The following is a 10,000-nucleotide window of genomic DNA, read 5'->3' as shown; positions in this document are numbered from 1 at the left end:
TCAGGGTGGTGTGACTGTAGGTATTGTTTTTCTAATGACCTACATCTCTTATACATCTCAAAACCAGCATTGAAGGAAGACGGAACAAGAGAAAAAAAAAAAAAAAAGGCCTACAGCACCTGGTATTCCCAGTTGGTCTCCCATCCAAGTACTAACCAGGCCCGGCCCTGCTTAGCTTCCAAGATCAGACGAGATTGGGCTTGTTCAGGGTGGTGTGGCTGTATGTATTGGTTTCCTAATGACCTACATCTCTTATACATCTCAAAACCAGCATTGAAGGAAGCCGGAACAAGAGAAAATAAAAAAAAAAAGGCCTACAGCACCTGGTATTCCCAGATGGTCTCCCATCCAAGTACTAACCAGGCCAGGCCCTGCTTAGCTTCCAAGATCAAACGAGATTAGGCTTGTTCAGGGTGGTGTGGCTGTAGGTATTGGTTTCCTACTGACCTACATCTCTTATACATCTCAAATCCAGCTTCGAAGGAAGCCGGAACAAGAGAAAATAAAAAAAAAAGGCCTACAGCACCTGGTATTCCCAGGTGGTCTCCCATCCAAGTACTAACCAGGCCCGGTCCTGCTTAGCTTCCAAGATCAAATGAGATTGGGCTTGTTCAGGGTGGTGTGGCTGTAGGTATTGGTTTTCTAAAGATCTACATGTCTTATACATCTCAAAACCAGCTTCGAAGGAAGCCGGAACAAGAGAAAATAAAAAAAAACTGCCTACAGCACCTGGTATTCCCAGGTGGTCTCCCATCCAAGTACTAACCAGGCCGGGCCCTGCTTAGCTTCCAAGATCAGACGAGATTGGGCTTGTTCAGGGTGGTGTGGCTGTAGGTATTGGTTTCCTAATGACCTACATCTCTTATACATCTCAAATCCAGCTTCGAAGGAAGCCGGAACAAGAGAAAATAAAAAAAAAGGCCTACAGCACCTGGTATTCCCAGATGGTCTCCCATCCAAGTACTAACCAGGCCTGGCCCTGCTTAGCTTCCAAGATCAGACGAGATTGGGCTTGTTCAGGGTGGTGTGGCTGTATGTATTGTTTTCCTAATGACCTACATCTCTTATACATCTCAAAACCAGCATTGAAGGAAGCCGGAACAAGAGAAAATAAAAAAAAAAGGCCTACAGCACCTGGTATTCATAGGTGGTCTCCCATCCAAGTACTAACCACGCCCGACCCTACTTAGCATCCAAGATCAGATGAGATTGGGATTGTTCAGGGTGGTGTGGTTATAGTATTGGTATCCTAATGACCTACATCTCTTATACATCTCAAAACCAGCATTGAAGGAAGTCGGAACAAGAGAAAATAAAAAAGAATTGCCTACAGCACCTGGTATTCCCAGGTGGTCACCCATCCAAGTACTAACCAGGCCTGGCCCTGCTTAGCTTCCAAGATCAGATGAGATTGGGCTTGTTCAGGGTGGTGTGACTGTAGGTATTGTTTTTGTAATGACCTACATCTCTTATACATCTCAAAACCAGCATTGAAGGAAGACGGAACAAGAGAAAATAAAAAAAAAAGGCCTACAGCACCTGGTATTCCCAGGTGGTCTCCCATCCAAGTATTAACCAGGCCCAGCCCTTCTTAGCTTCCAAGATCAGATGAGATTGGGCTTGTTCAGGGTGGTGTGGCTGTAGGTATGGTTTCCTACTGACCTACATCTCTTATACATCTGAAAACCAGCATTGTAGGAAGCCGGAACAAGAAAAAATAAAATAAAAGGCCTACAGCACCTGGTATTCCCAGGTGGTCTCCCATCCAAGTACTAACCAGGCCCGGCCCTGCTTAGCTTCCAAGATCAGATGAGATTGGGCTTGTTCAGGGTGGTGTGGCTGTAGGTATTGGCTTCCTAATGACCTACATCTCTTATACATCTCAAAACCAGCATTGAAGGAAGCCGGAACAAGAGAAAATAGAAAAAAATGGCCTACAGCACCTGGTATTCCCAGGTGGTCTCCCATCCAAGTACTAACCAGGCCAGGTCCTGCTTAGCTTCCAAGATCAAATGAGATTGGGCTTGTTCAGGGTGGTGTGGCTGTAGGTATTGGTTTTCTAAAGACCTACATGTCTTATACATCTCAAAACCAGCTTCGAAGGAAGCCGGAACAAGAGAAAATAAAAAAAAACTGCCTACAGCACCTGGTATTCCCAGGTGGTCTCCCATCCAAGTACTAACCAGGCCGGGCCCTGCTTAGCTTCCAAGATCAGACGAGATTGGGCTTGCTCAGGGTGGTGTGGCTGTAGGTATTGGTTTCCTAATGACCTACATCTCTTATACATCTCAAAACCAGCATTGAAGGAAGTCGGAACAAGAGAAAATAAAAAAAAATTGCCTACAGCACCTGGTATTCCCAGGTGGTCTCCCATCCAAGTACTAACCAGGCCCGGCCCTTCTTAGCTTACAAGATCAGATGAGATTGGGCTTGTTCAGGGTGGTGTGGCTGTAGGTATTGGTTTCCTAAAGACCTACATCTCTTATACATCTCAAAACCAGCTTCGAAGGAAGCCGGAACAAGAGAAAATAAAAAAAAAATTGCCTAAAGCACCTGGTATCCCCAGGTGGTCTCCCATCCAACTACTAACCAGGCCTGGCCCTGCTTAGCTTTGAAGATCAGATGAGATTGGGCTTGTTCAGGGTGGTGTGGCATTAGATATTGATTTCCTAATGTCCTACATTTCTTATACATCTCAAAACCAGCTTTGAAGGAAGTCGGAACAAGAGAAAATAAAAAAAAATTGCCTACAGCACCTGGTATTCCCAGGTGGTCTCCCATCCAAGTACTAACCAGTCCCAGCCCTGCTTAGCTTCCAAGATCAGACGAGATTGGGCTTGTTCAGGGTGGTGTGGCTGTATGTATTGTTTTCCTAATGACCTACATCTCTTATACATCTCAAAACCAGCATTGAAGGAAGCCGGAACAAGAGAAAATAAAAAAAAAAGGCCTACAGCACCTGGTATTCATAGGTGGTCTCCCATCCAAGTACTAACCAGGCCCGACCCTACTTAGCATCCAAGATCAGATGAGATTGGGCTTGTTCAGGGTGGTGTGGTTATAGTATTGGTATCCTAATGACCTACATCTCTTATACATCTCAAAACCAGCATTGAAGGAAGTCGGAACAAGAGAAAATAAAAAAGAATTGCCTACAGCACCTGGTATTCCCAGGTGGTCACCCATCCAAGTACTAACCAGGCCCGGCCCTGCTTAGCTTCCAAGATCAGATGAGATTGGGCTTGTTCAGGGTGGTGTGACTGTAGGTATTGTTTTTGTAATGACCTACATCTCTTATACATCTCAAAACCAGCATTGAAGGAAGACGGAACAAGAGAAAAAAAAAAAAAAAGGCCTACAGCACCTGGTATTCCCAGGTGGTCTCCCATCCAAGTATTAACCAGGCCCAGCCCTTCTTAGCTTCCAAGATCAGATGAGATTGGGCTTGTTCAGGGTGTTGTGACTGTAGGTATTGTTTTTCTAATGACCTACATCTCTTATACATCTCAAAACCAGCATTAAAGGAAGACGGAACAAGAGAAAATAAAAAAAAAAAGGCCTACAGCCCCTGGTATTCCCAGGTGGTCTCCCATCCAAGTATTAACCAAGCCCAGCCCTTCTTAGCTTCCAAGATCAAATGAGATTGGGCTTGTTCAGGGTGGTGTGGCTGTAGGTATGGTTTCCTAATGACCTACATCTCTTATACATCTGAAAACCAGCATTGAAGGAAGCCGGAACAAGAAAAAATAAAATAAAAGGCCTACAGCACAAGGTATTCCCAGGTGGTCTCCCATCAAAGTACTAACCAGGCCTGGCCCTGCTTAGCTTCCAAGATCAGATGAGATTGGGCTTGTTCAGGGTGTTGTGACTGTAGGTATTGTTTTTCTAATGACCTACATCTCTTATACATCTCAAAACCAGCATTAAAGGAAGACGGAACAAGAGAAAATAAAAAAAAAAAGGCCTACAGCCCCTGGTATTCCCAGGTGGTCTCCCATCCAAGTATGAACCAGGCCCAGCCCTTCTTAGCTTCCAAGATCAAATGAGATTGGGCTTGTTCAGGGTGGTGTGGCTGTAGGTATGGTTTCCTGATGACCTACATCTCTTATACATCTGAAAACCAGCATTGAAGGAAGCCGGAACAAGAAAAAATAAAATAAAAGGCCTACAGCACCTGGTATTCCCAGGTGGTCTCCCATCAAAGTACTAACCAGGCCTGGCCCTGCTTAGCTTCCAAGATCAGATGAGATTGGGCTTGTTCAGGGTGGTGTGGCTGTAGGTATTGGTTTCCTAATGACCTTTATCTCTTATACATCTCAAAACCATCATTGAAGGAAGCCGGAACAAGAGAAAATAAAAAAAAATGGCCTACAGCACCTGGTATTCCCAGGTGGTCTCCCATCCAAGTACTAACCAGGCCCGGTCCTGCTTAGCTTCCAAGATCAAATGAGATTGGGCTTGTTCAGGGTGGTGTTGCTGTAGGTATTGCTTTTCTAATGACCTACATGTCTTATACATCTCAAAACCAGCTTCGAAGGAAGCCGGAACAAGAGAAAATAAAAAAAACTGCCTACAGCACCTGGTATTCCCAGGTGGTCTACCATCCAAGTACTAACCAGGCCCGGCCCTGCTTAGCTTCCAAGATCAGATGAGATTGGGCTTGTTCAGGGTGGTGTGGCTGTAGGTGTTGGTTTCCTCATGACCTACATCTCTTATACATCTCAAAACCAGCATTGAAGGAAGTCGGAACAAGAGAAAATAAAAAAGTATTGCCTACAGCACCTGGTATTCCCAGGTGGTCTCCCATCCAAGTACTAACCAGGCCTGGCCCTGCTTAGCTTCCAAGATCAGATGAGATTGGGCTTGTTCAGGGTGGTGTGACTGTAGGTATTGTTTTTCTAATGACCTACATCTCTTATACATCTCAAAACCAGCATTGAAGGAAGACGGAACAAGAGAAAAAAAAAAAAAAAAGGCCTACAGCACCTGGTATTCCCAGTTGGTCTCCCATCCAAGTACTAACCAGGCCCGGCCCTGCTTAGCTTCCAAGATCAGATGAGATTGGGCTTGTTCAGGGTGGTGTGGCTGTATGTATTGGTTTTCTAATGACCTACATCTCTTATACATCTCAAAACCAGCATTGAAGGAAGCCGGAACAAGAGAAAATAAAAAAAAAAAGGCCTACAGCACCTGGTATTCCCAGATGGTCTCCCATCCAAGTACTAACCAGGCCAGGCCCTGCTTAGCTTCCAAGATCAAACGAGATTAGGCTTGTTCAGGGTGGTGTGGCTGTAGGTATTGGTTTCCTACTGACCTACATCTCTTATACATCTCAAATCCAGCTTCGAAGGAAGCCGGAACAAGAGAAAATAAAAAAAAAAGGCCTACAGCACCTGGTATTCCCAGGTGGTCTCCCATCCAAGTACTAACCAGGCCCGGTCCTGCTTAGCTTCCAAGATCAAATGAGATTGGGCTTGTTCAGGGTGGTGTGGCTGTAGGTATTGGTTTTCTAAAGATCTACATGTCTTATACATCTCAAAACCAGCTTCGAAGGAAGCCGGAACAAGAGAAAATAAAAAAAAAGGCCTACAGCACCTGGTATTCCCAGATGGTCTCCCATCCAAGTACTAACCAGGCCTGGCCCTGCTTAGCTTCCAAGATCAGACGAGATTGGGCTTGTTCAGGGTGGTGTGGCTGTATGTATTGTTTTCCTAATGACCTACATCTCTTATACATCTCAAAACCAGCATTGAAGGAAGCCGGAACAAGAGAAAATAAAAAAAAAAGGCCTACAGCACCTGGTATTCATAGGTGGTCTCCCATCCAAGTACTAACCACGCCCGACCCTACTTAGCATCCAAGATCAGATGAGATTGGGATTGTTCAGGGTGGTGTGGTTATAGTATTGGTATCCTAATGACCTACATCTCTTATACATCTCAAAACCAGCATTGAAGGAAGTCGGAACAAGAGAAAATAAAAAAGAATTGCCTACAGCACCTGGTATTCCCAGGTGGTCACCCATCCAAGTACTAACCAGGCCTGGCCCTGCTTAGCTTCCAAGATCAGATGAGATTGGGCTTGTTCAGGGTGGTGTGACTGTAGGTATTGTTTTTGTAATGACCTACATCTCTTATACATCTCAAAACCAGCATTGAAGGAAGACGGAACAAGAGAAAATAAAAAAAAAAGGCCTACAGCACCTGGTATTCCCAGGTGGTCTCCCATCCAAGTATTAACCAGGCCCAGCCCTTCTTAGCTTCCAAGATCAGATGAGATTGGGCTTGTTCAGGGTGGTGTGGCTGTAGGTATGGTTTCCTACTGACCTACATCTCTTATACATCTGAAAACCAGCATTGTAGGAAGCCGGAACAAGAAAAAATAAAATAAAAGGCCTACAGCACCTGGTATTCCCAGGTGGTCTCCCATCCAAGTACTAACCAGGCCCGGCCCTGCTTAGCTTCCAAGATCAGATGAGATTGGGCTTGTTCAGGGTGGTGTGGCTGTAGGTATTGGCTTCCTAATGACCTACATCTCTTATACATCTCAAAACCAGCATTGAAGGAAGCCGGAACAAGAGAAAATAGAAAAAAATGGCCTACAGCACCTGGTATTCCCAGGTGGTCTCCCATCCAAGTACTAACCAGGCCAGGTCCTGCTTAGCTTCCAAGATCAAATGAGATTGGGCTTGTTCAGGGTGGTGTGGCTGTAGGTATTGGTTTTCTAAAGACCTACATGTCTTATACATCTCAAAACCAGCTTCGAAGGAAGCCGGAACAAGAGAAAATAAAAAAAAACTGCCTACAGCACCTGGTATTCCCAGGTGGTCTCCCATCCAAGTACTAACCAGGCCGGGCCCTGCTTAGCTTCCAAGATCAGACGAGATTGGGCTTGCTCAGGGTGGTGTGGCTGTAGGTATTGGTTTCCTAATGACCTACATCTCTTATACATCTCAAAACCAGCATTGAAGGAAGTCGGAACAAGAGAAAATAAAAAAAAATTGCCTACAGCACCTGGTATTCCCAGGTGGTCTCCCATCCAAGTACTAACCAGGCCCGGCCCGGCCCTTCTTAGCTTACAAGATCAGATGAGATTGGGCTTGTTCAGGGTGGTGTGGCTGTAGGTATTGGTTTCCTAAAGACCTACATCTCTTATACATCTCAAAACCAGCTTCGAAGGAAGCCGGAACAAGAGAAAATAAAAAAAAAATTGCCTAAAGCACCTGGTATCCCCAGGTGGTCTCCCATCCAACTACTAACCAGGCCTGGCCCTGCTTAGCTTTGAAGATCAGATGAGATTGGGCTTGTTCAGGGTGGTGTGGCATTAGATATTGATTTCCTAATGTCCTACATTTCTTATACATCTCAAAACCAGCATTGAAGGAAGTCGGAACAAGAGAAAATAAAAAAAAATTGCCTACAGCACCTGGTATTCCCAGGTGGTCTCCCATCCAAGTACTAACCAGTCCCAGCCCTGCTTAGCTTCCAAGATCAGACGAGATTGGGCTTGTTCAGGGTGGTGTGGCTGTATGTATTGTTTTCCTAATGACCTACATCTCTTATACATCTCAAAACCAGCATTGAAGGAAGTCGGAACAAGAGAAAATAAAAAAAAATTGCCTACAGCACCTGGTATTCCCAGGTGGTCTCCCATCCAAGTACTAACCAGGCCTGGCCCTGCTTAGCTTCCAAGATCAGACGAGATTGGGCTTGTTCAGGGTGGTGTGGCTGTATGTATTGTTTTCCTAATGACCTACATCTCTTATACATCTCAAAACCAGCATTGAAGGAAGCCGGAACAAGAGAAAATAAAAAAAAAAGGCCTACAGCACCTGGTATTCATAGGTGGTCTCCCATCCAAGTACTAACCAGGCCCGACCCTACTTAGCATCCAAGATCAGATGAGATTGGGCTTGTTCAGGGTGGTGTGGTTATAGTATTGGTATCCTAATGACCTACATCTCTTATACATCTCAAAACCAGCATTGAAGGAAGTCGGAACAAGAGAAAATAAAAAAGAATTGCCTACAGCACCTGGTATTCCCAGGTGGTCACCCATCCAAGTACTAACCAGGCCCGGCCCTGCTTAGCTTCCAAGATCAGATGAGATTGGGCTTGTTCAGGGTGGTGTGACTGTAGGTATTGTTTTTGTAATGACCTACATCTCTTATACATCTCAAAACCAGCATTGAAGGAAGACGGAACAAGAGAAAAAAAAAAAAAAAGGCCTACAGCACCTGGTATTCCCAGGTGGTCTCCCATCCAAGTATTAACCAGGCCCAGCCCTTCTTAGCTTCCAAGATCAGATGAGATTGGGCTTGTTCAGGGTGGTGTGGCTGTAGGTATGGTTTCCTACTGACCTACATCTCTTATACATCTGAAAACCAGCATTGAAGGAAGCCGGAACAAGAAAAAATAAAAAAAAAGGCCTACAGCACCTGGTATTCATAGGTGGTCTCCCATCCAAGTACTAACCAGTCCCGACCCTACTTAGCATCCAAGATCAGATGAGATTGGGATTGTTCAGGGTGGTGTGGTTATAGTATTGGTATCCTAATGACCTACATCTCTTATACATCTCAAAACCAGCATTGAAGGAAGTCGGAACAAGAGAAAATAAAAAAGAATTGCCTACAGCACCTGGTATTCCCAGGTGGTCACCCATCCAAGTACTAACCAGGCCTGGCCCTGCTTAGCTTCCAAGATCAGATGAGATTGGGCTTGTTCAGGGTGGTGTGACTGTAGGTATTGTTTTTGTAATGACCTACATCTCTTATACATCTCAAAACCAGCATTGAAGGAAGACGGAACAAGAGAAAATAAAAAAAAAAGGCCTACAGCACCTGGTATTCCCAGGTGGTCTCCCATCCAAGTATTAACCAGGCCCAGCCCTTCTTAGCTTCCAAGATCAGATGAGATTGGGCTTGTTCAGGGTGGTGTGGCTGTAGGTATGGTTTCCTACTGACCTACATCTCTTATACATCTGAAAACCAGCATTGTAGGAAGCCGGAACAAGAAAAAATAAAATAAAAGGCCTACAGCACCTGGTATTCCCAGGTGGTCTCCCATCCAAGTACTAACCAGGCCCGGCCCTGCTTAGCTTCCAAGATCAGATGAGATTGGGCTTGTTCAGGGTGGTGTGGCTGTATGTATTGGTTTCCTAATGACCTACATCTCTTATACATCTCAAAACCAGCATTGAAGGAAGCCGGAACAAGAGAAAATAAAAAAAAAAAGGCCTACAGCACCTGGTATTCCCAGATGGTCTCCCATCCAAGTACTAACCAGGCCAGGCCCTGCTTAGCTTCCAAGATCAAACGAGATTAGGCTTGTTCAGGGTGGTGTGGCTGTAGGTATTGGTTTCCTACTGACCTACATCTCTTATACATCTCAAATCCAGCTTCGAAGGAAGCCGGAACAAGAGAAAATAAAAAAAAAAGGCCTACAGCACCTGGTATTCCCAGGTGGTCTCCCATCCAAGTACTAACCAGGCCCGGTCCTGCTTAGCTTCCAAGATCAAATGAGATTGGGCTTGTTCAGGGTGGTGTGGCTGTAGGTATTGGTTTTCTAAAGATCTACATGTCTTATACATCTCAAAACCAGCTTCGAAGGAAGCCGGAACAAGAGAAAATAAAAAAAAACTGCCTACAGCACCTGGTATTCCCAGGTGGTCTCCCATCCAAGTACTAACCAGGCCGGGCCCTGCTTAGCTTCCAAGATCAGACGAGATTGGGCTTGTTCAGGGTGGTGTGGCTGTAGGTATTGGTTTCCTAATGACCTACATCTCTTATACATCTCAAATCCAGCTTCGAAGGAAGCCGGAACAAGAGAAAATAAAAAAAAAGGCCTACAGCACCTGGTATTCCCAGATGGTCTCCCATCCAAGTACTAACCAGGCCTGGCCCTGCTTAGCTTCCAAGATCAGGCTTGTTCAGGGTGGTGTGGCTGTATGTATTGTTTTCCTAATGACCTACATCTCTTATACATCTCAAAACCAGCAA

The 10,000-nt window shown here is 45.1% G+C and overlaps 22 non-coding genes and 28 pseudogenes across 22 annotated transcripts in view; all 50 read right to left on the bottom strand.

The window, feature by feature from the left end:
* LOC142125470 (5S ribosomal RNA) overlaps window positions 1–22 on the bottom strand; it is a 119-nt gene extending 97 nt beyond the window's left edge. The window contains exon 1 of the ribosomal RNA XR_012684940.1: window positions 1–22. This exon is cut by the window's left edge and continues 97 nt beyond it. This is a non-coding gene — a ribosomal RNA (5S ribosomal RNA).
* Window positions 23–107: 85 nt separating this feature from the next.
* Window positions 108–226, bottom strand: LOC142125477 (5S ribosomal RNA). Its single transcript, XR_012684947.1, has one exon. It is a non-coding gene; the product is annotated as a 5S ribosomal RNA (ribosomal RNA).
* An 85-nt stretch (window positions 227–311) lies between these two features.
* LOC142125676 (5S ribosomal RNA) lies at window positions 312–430 on the bottom strand (annotated as a pseudogene).
* An 84-nt stretch (window positions 431–514) lies between these two features.
* Window positions 515–633, bottom strand: LOC142125409 (5S ribosomal RNA). The gene has a single exon (XR_012684884.1). It is a non-coding gene; the product is annotated as a 5S ribosomal RNA (ribosomal RNA).
* Window positions 634–717: 84 nt separating this feature from the next.
* On the bottom strand, window positions 718–836 carry LOC142125564 (5S ribosomal RNA; annotated as a pseudogene).
* An 83-nt stretch (window positions 837–919) lies between these two features.
* LOC142125629 (5S ribosomal RNA) lies at window positions 920–1,038 on the bottom strand (annotated as a pseudogene).
* An 84-nt stretch (window positions 1,039–1,122) lies between these two features.
* LOC142125881 (5S ribosomal RNA) lies at window positions 1,123–1,241 on the bottom strand (annotated as a pseudogene).
* Window positions 1,242–1,324: 83 nt separating this feature from the next.
* Window positions 1,325–1,443, bottom strand: LOC142125442 (5S ribosomal RNA). Its single transcript, XR_012684915.1, has one exon. It is a non-coding gene; the product is annotated as a 5S ribosomal RNA (ribosomal RNA).
* Window positions 1,444–1,527: 84 nt separating this feature from the next.
* Window positions 1,528–1,646, bottom strand: LOC142125488 (5S ribosomal RNA). The gene has a single exon (XR_012684957.1). It is a non-coding gene; the product is annotated as a 5S ribosomal RNA (ribosomal RNA).
* An 82-nt stretch (window positions 1,647–1,728) lies between these two features.
* LOC142125504 (5S ribosomal RNA) lies at window positions 1,729–1,847 on the bottom strand. Its single transcript, XR_012684971.1, has one exon. It is a non-coding gene; the product is annotated as a 5S ribosomal RNA (ribosomal RNA).
* Window positions 1,848–1,931: 84 nt separating this feature from the next.
* Window positions 1,932–2,050, bottom strand: LOC142125649 (5S ribosomal RNA; annotated as a pseudogene).
* An 84-nt stretch (window positions 2,051–2,134) lies between these two features.
* On the bottom strand, window positions 2,135–2,253 carry LOC142125668 (5S ribosomal RNA; annotated as a pseudogene).
* An 84-nt stretch (window positions 2,254–2,337) lies between these two features.
* LOC142125643 (5S ribosomal RNA) lies at window positions 2,338–2,456 on the bottom strand (annotated as a pseudogene).
* An 85-nt stretch (window positions 2,457–2,541) lies between these two features.
* Window positions 2,542–2,660, bottom strand: LOC142125360 (5S ribosomal RNA; annotated as a pseudogene).
* Window positions 2,661–2,744: 84 nt separating this feature from the next.
* Window positions 2,745–2,863, bottom strand: LOC142125664 (5S ribosomal RNA; annotated as a pseudogene).
* An 84-nt stretch (window positions 2,864–2,947) lies between these two features.
* Window positions 2,948–3,066, bottom strand: LOC142125817 (5S ribosomal RNA; annotated as a pseudogene).
* An 83-nt stretch (window positions 3,067–3,149) lies between these two features.
* On the bottom strand, window positions 3,150–3,268 carry LOC142125632 (5S ribosomal RNA). Its single transcript, XR_012685024.1, has one exon. It is a non-coding gene; the product is annotated as a 5S ribosomal RNA (ribosomal RNA).
* Window positions 3,269–3,352: 84 nt separating this feature from the next.
* On the bottom strand, window positions 3,353–3,471 carry LOC142125759 (5S ribosomal RNA; annotated as a pseudogene).
* An 85-nt stretch (window positions 3,472–3,556) lies between these two features.
* On the bottom strand, window positions 3,557–3,675 carry LOC142125747 (5S ribosomal RNA; annotated as a pseudogene).
* Window positions 3,676–3,757: 82 nt separating this feature from the next.
* On the bottom strand, window positions 3,758–3,876 carry LOC142125796 (5S ribosomal RNA; annotated as a pseudogene).
* An 85-nt stretch (window positions 3,877–3,961) lies between these two features.
* Window positions 3,962–4,080, bottom strand: LOC142125770 (5S ribosomal RNA; annotated as a pseudogene).
* An 82-nt stretch (window positions 4,081–4,162) lies between these two features.
* On the bottom strand, window positions 4,163–4,281 carry LOC142125418 (5S ribosomal RNA). The gene has a single exon (XR_012684893.1). It is a non-coding gene; the product is annotated as a 5S ribosomal RNA (ribosomal RNA).
* An 84-nt stretch (window positions 4,282–4,365) lies between these two features.
* LOC142125502 (5S ribosomal RNA) lies at window positions 4,366–4,484 on the bottom strand. The gene has a single exon (XR_012684969.1). It is a non-coding gene; the product is annotated as a 5S ribosomal RNA (ribosomal RNA).
* Window positions 4,485–4,567: 83 nt separating this feature from the next.
* Window positions 4,568–4,686, bottom strand: LOC142125383 (5S ribosomal RNA). Its single transcript, XR_012684863.1, has one exon. It is a non-coding gene; the product is annotated as a 5S ribosomal RNA (ribosomal RNA).
* Window positions 4,687–4,770: 84 nt separating this feature from the next.
* Window positions 4,771–4,889, bottom strand: LOC142125469 (5S ribosomal RNA). Its single transcript, XR_012684939.1, has one exon. It is a non-coding gene; the product is annotated as a 5S ribosomal RNA (ribosomal RNA).
* Window positions 4,890–4,974: 85 nt separating this feature from the next.
* On the bottom strand, window positions 4,975–5,093 carry LOC142125439 (5S ribosomal RNA). Its single transcript, XR_012684912.1, has one exon. It is a non-coding gene; the product is annotated as a 5S ribosomal RNA (ribosomal RNA).
* Window positions 5,094–5,178: 85 nt separating this feature from the next.
* LOC142125675 (5S ribosomal RNA) lies at window positions 5,179–5,297 on the bottom strand (annotated as a pseudogene).
* An 84-nt stretch (window positions 5,298–5,381) lies between these two features.
* On the bottom strand, window positions 5,382–5,500 carry LOC142125408 (5S ribosomal RNA). Its single transcript, XR_012684883.1, has one exon. It is a non-coding gene; the product is annotated as a 5S ribosomal RNA (ribosomal RNA).
* An 83-nt stretch (window positions 5,501–5,583) lies between these two features.
* LOC142125628 (5S ribosomal RNA) lies at window positions 5,584–5,702 on the bottom strand (annotated as a pseudogene).
* Window positions 5,703–5,786: 84 nt separating this feature from the next.
* On the bottom strand, window positions 5,787–5,905 carry LOC142125880 (5S ribosomal RNA; annotated as a pseudogene).
* An 83-nt stretch (window positions 5,906–5,988) lies between these two features.
* On the bottom strand, window positions 5,989–6,107 carry LOC142125441 (5S ribosomal RNA). The gene has a single exon (XR_012684914.1). It is a non-coding gene; the product is annotated as a 5S ribosomal RNA (ribosomal RNA).
* An 84-nt stretch (window positions 6,108–6,191) lies between these two features.
* LOC142125487 (5S ribosomal RNA) lies at window positions 6,192–6,310 on the bottom strand. Its single transcript, XR_012684956.1, has one exon. It is a non-coding gene; the product is annotated as a 5S ribosomal RNA (ribosomal RNA).
* Window positions 6,311–6,392: 82 nt separating this feature from the next.
* LOC142125340 (5S ribosomal RNA) lies at window positions 6,393–6,511 on the bottom strand. The gene has a single exon (XR_012684859.1). It is a non-coding gene; the product is annotated as a 5S ribosomal RNA (ribosomal RNA).
* An 84-nt stretch (window positions 6,512–6,595) lies between these two features.
* LOC142125648 (5S ribosomal RNA) lies at window positions 6,596–6,714 on the bottom strand (annotated as a pseudogene).
* Window positions 6,715–6,798: 84 nt separating this feature from the next.
* On the bottom strand, window positions 6,799–6,917 carry LOC142125667 (5S ribosomal RNA; annotated as a pseudogene).
* Window positions 6,918–7,001: 84 nt separating this feature from the next.
* Window positions 7,002–7,125, bottom strand: LOC142125808 (5S ribosomal RNA; annotated as a pseudogene).
* Window positions 7,126–7,210: 85 nt separating this feature from the next.
* LOC142125357 (5S ribosomal RNA) lies at window positions 7,211–7,329 on the bottom strand (annotated as a pseudogene).
* Window positions 7,330–7,413: 84 nt separating this feature from the next.
* On the bottom strand, window positions 7,414–7,532 carry LOC142125663 (5S ribosomal RNA; annotated as a pseudogene).
* Window positions 7,533–7,616: 84 nt separating this feature from the next.
* On the bottom strand, window positions 7,617–7,735 carry LOC142125640 (5S ribosomal RNA; annotated as a pseudogene).
* Window positions 7,736–7,819: 84 nt separating this feature from the next.
* On the bottom strand, window positions 7,820–7,938 carry LOC142125816 (5S ribosomal RNA; annotated as a pseudogene).
* Window positions 7,939–8,021: 83 nt separating this feature from the next.
* On the bottom strand, window positions 8,022–8,140 carry LOC142125619 (5S ribosomal RNA). Its single transcript, XR_012685022.1, has one exon. It is a non-coding gene; the product is annotated as a 5S ribosomal RNA (ribosomal RNA).
* Window positions 8,141–8,224: 84 nt separating this feature from the next.
* On the bottom strand, window positions 8,225–8,343 carry LOC142125486 (5S ribosomal RNA). The gene has a single exon (XR_012684955.1). It is a non-coding gene; the product is annotated as a 5S ribosomal RNA (ribosomal RNA).
* An 82-nt stretch (window positions 8,344–8,425) lies between these two features.
* Window positions 8,426–8,544, bottom strand: LOC142125884 (5S ribosomal RNA; annotated as a pseudogene).
* Window positions 8,545–8,627: 83 nt separating this feature from the next.
* On the bottom strand, window positions 8,628–8,746 carry LOC142125440 (5S ribosomal RNA). The gene has a single exon (XR_012684913.1). It is a non-coding gene; the product is annotated as a 5S ribosomal RNA (ribosomal RNA).
* An 84-nt stretch (window positions 8,747–8,830) lies between these two features.
* Window positions 8,831–8,949, bottom strand: LOC142125484 (5S ribosomal RNA). Its single transcript, XR_012684953.1, has one exon. It is a non-coding gene; the product is annotated as a 5S ribosomal RNA (ribosomal RNA).
* An 82-nt stretch (window positions 8,950–9,031) lies between these two features.
* On the bottom strand, window positions 9,032–9,150 carry LOC142125815 (5S ribosomal RNA). The gene has a single exon (XR_012685042.1). It is a non-coding gene; the product is annotated as a 5S ribosomal RNA (ribosomal RNA).
* Window positions 9,151–9,235: 85 nt separating this feature from the next.
* On the bottom strand, window positions 9,236–9,354 carry LOC142125674 (5S ribosomal RNA; annotated as a pseudogene).
* An 84-nt stretch (window positions 9,355–9,438) lies between these two features.
* Window positions 9,439–9,557, bottom strand: LOC142125407 (5S ribosomal RNA). The gene has a single exon (XR_012684882.1). It is a non-coding gene; the product is annotated as a 5S ribosomal RNA (ribosomal RNA).
* An 84-nt stretch (window positions 9,558–9,641) lies between these two features.
* Window positions 9,642–9,760, bottom strand: LOC142125563 (5S ribosomal RNA; annotated as a pseudogene).
* An 83-nt stretch (window positions 9,761–9,843) lies between these two features.
* LOC142125373 (5S ribosomal RNA) lies at window positions 9,844–9,952 on the bottom strand (annotated as a pseudogene).
* Between the last annotated feature and the right edge of the window lie 48 nt (window positions 9,953–10,000).

This window comes from Mixophyes fleayi, unplaced genomic scaffold, assembly GCF_038048845.1.
Source record: "Mixophyes fleayi isolate aMixFle1 unplaced genomic scaffold, aMixFle1.hap1 Scaffold_260, whole genome shotgun sequence".
NCBI lineage: Eukaryota > Metazoa > Chordata > Amphibia > Anura > Limnodynastidae > Mixophyes > Mixophyes fleayi.
This window is presented reverse-complemented; position numbering and strand designations above follow the sequence as displayed.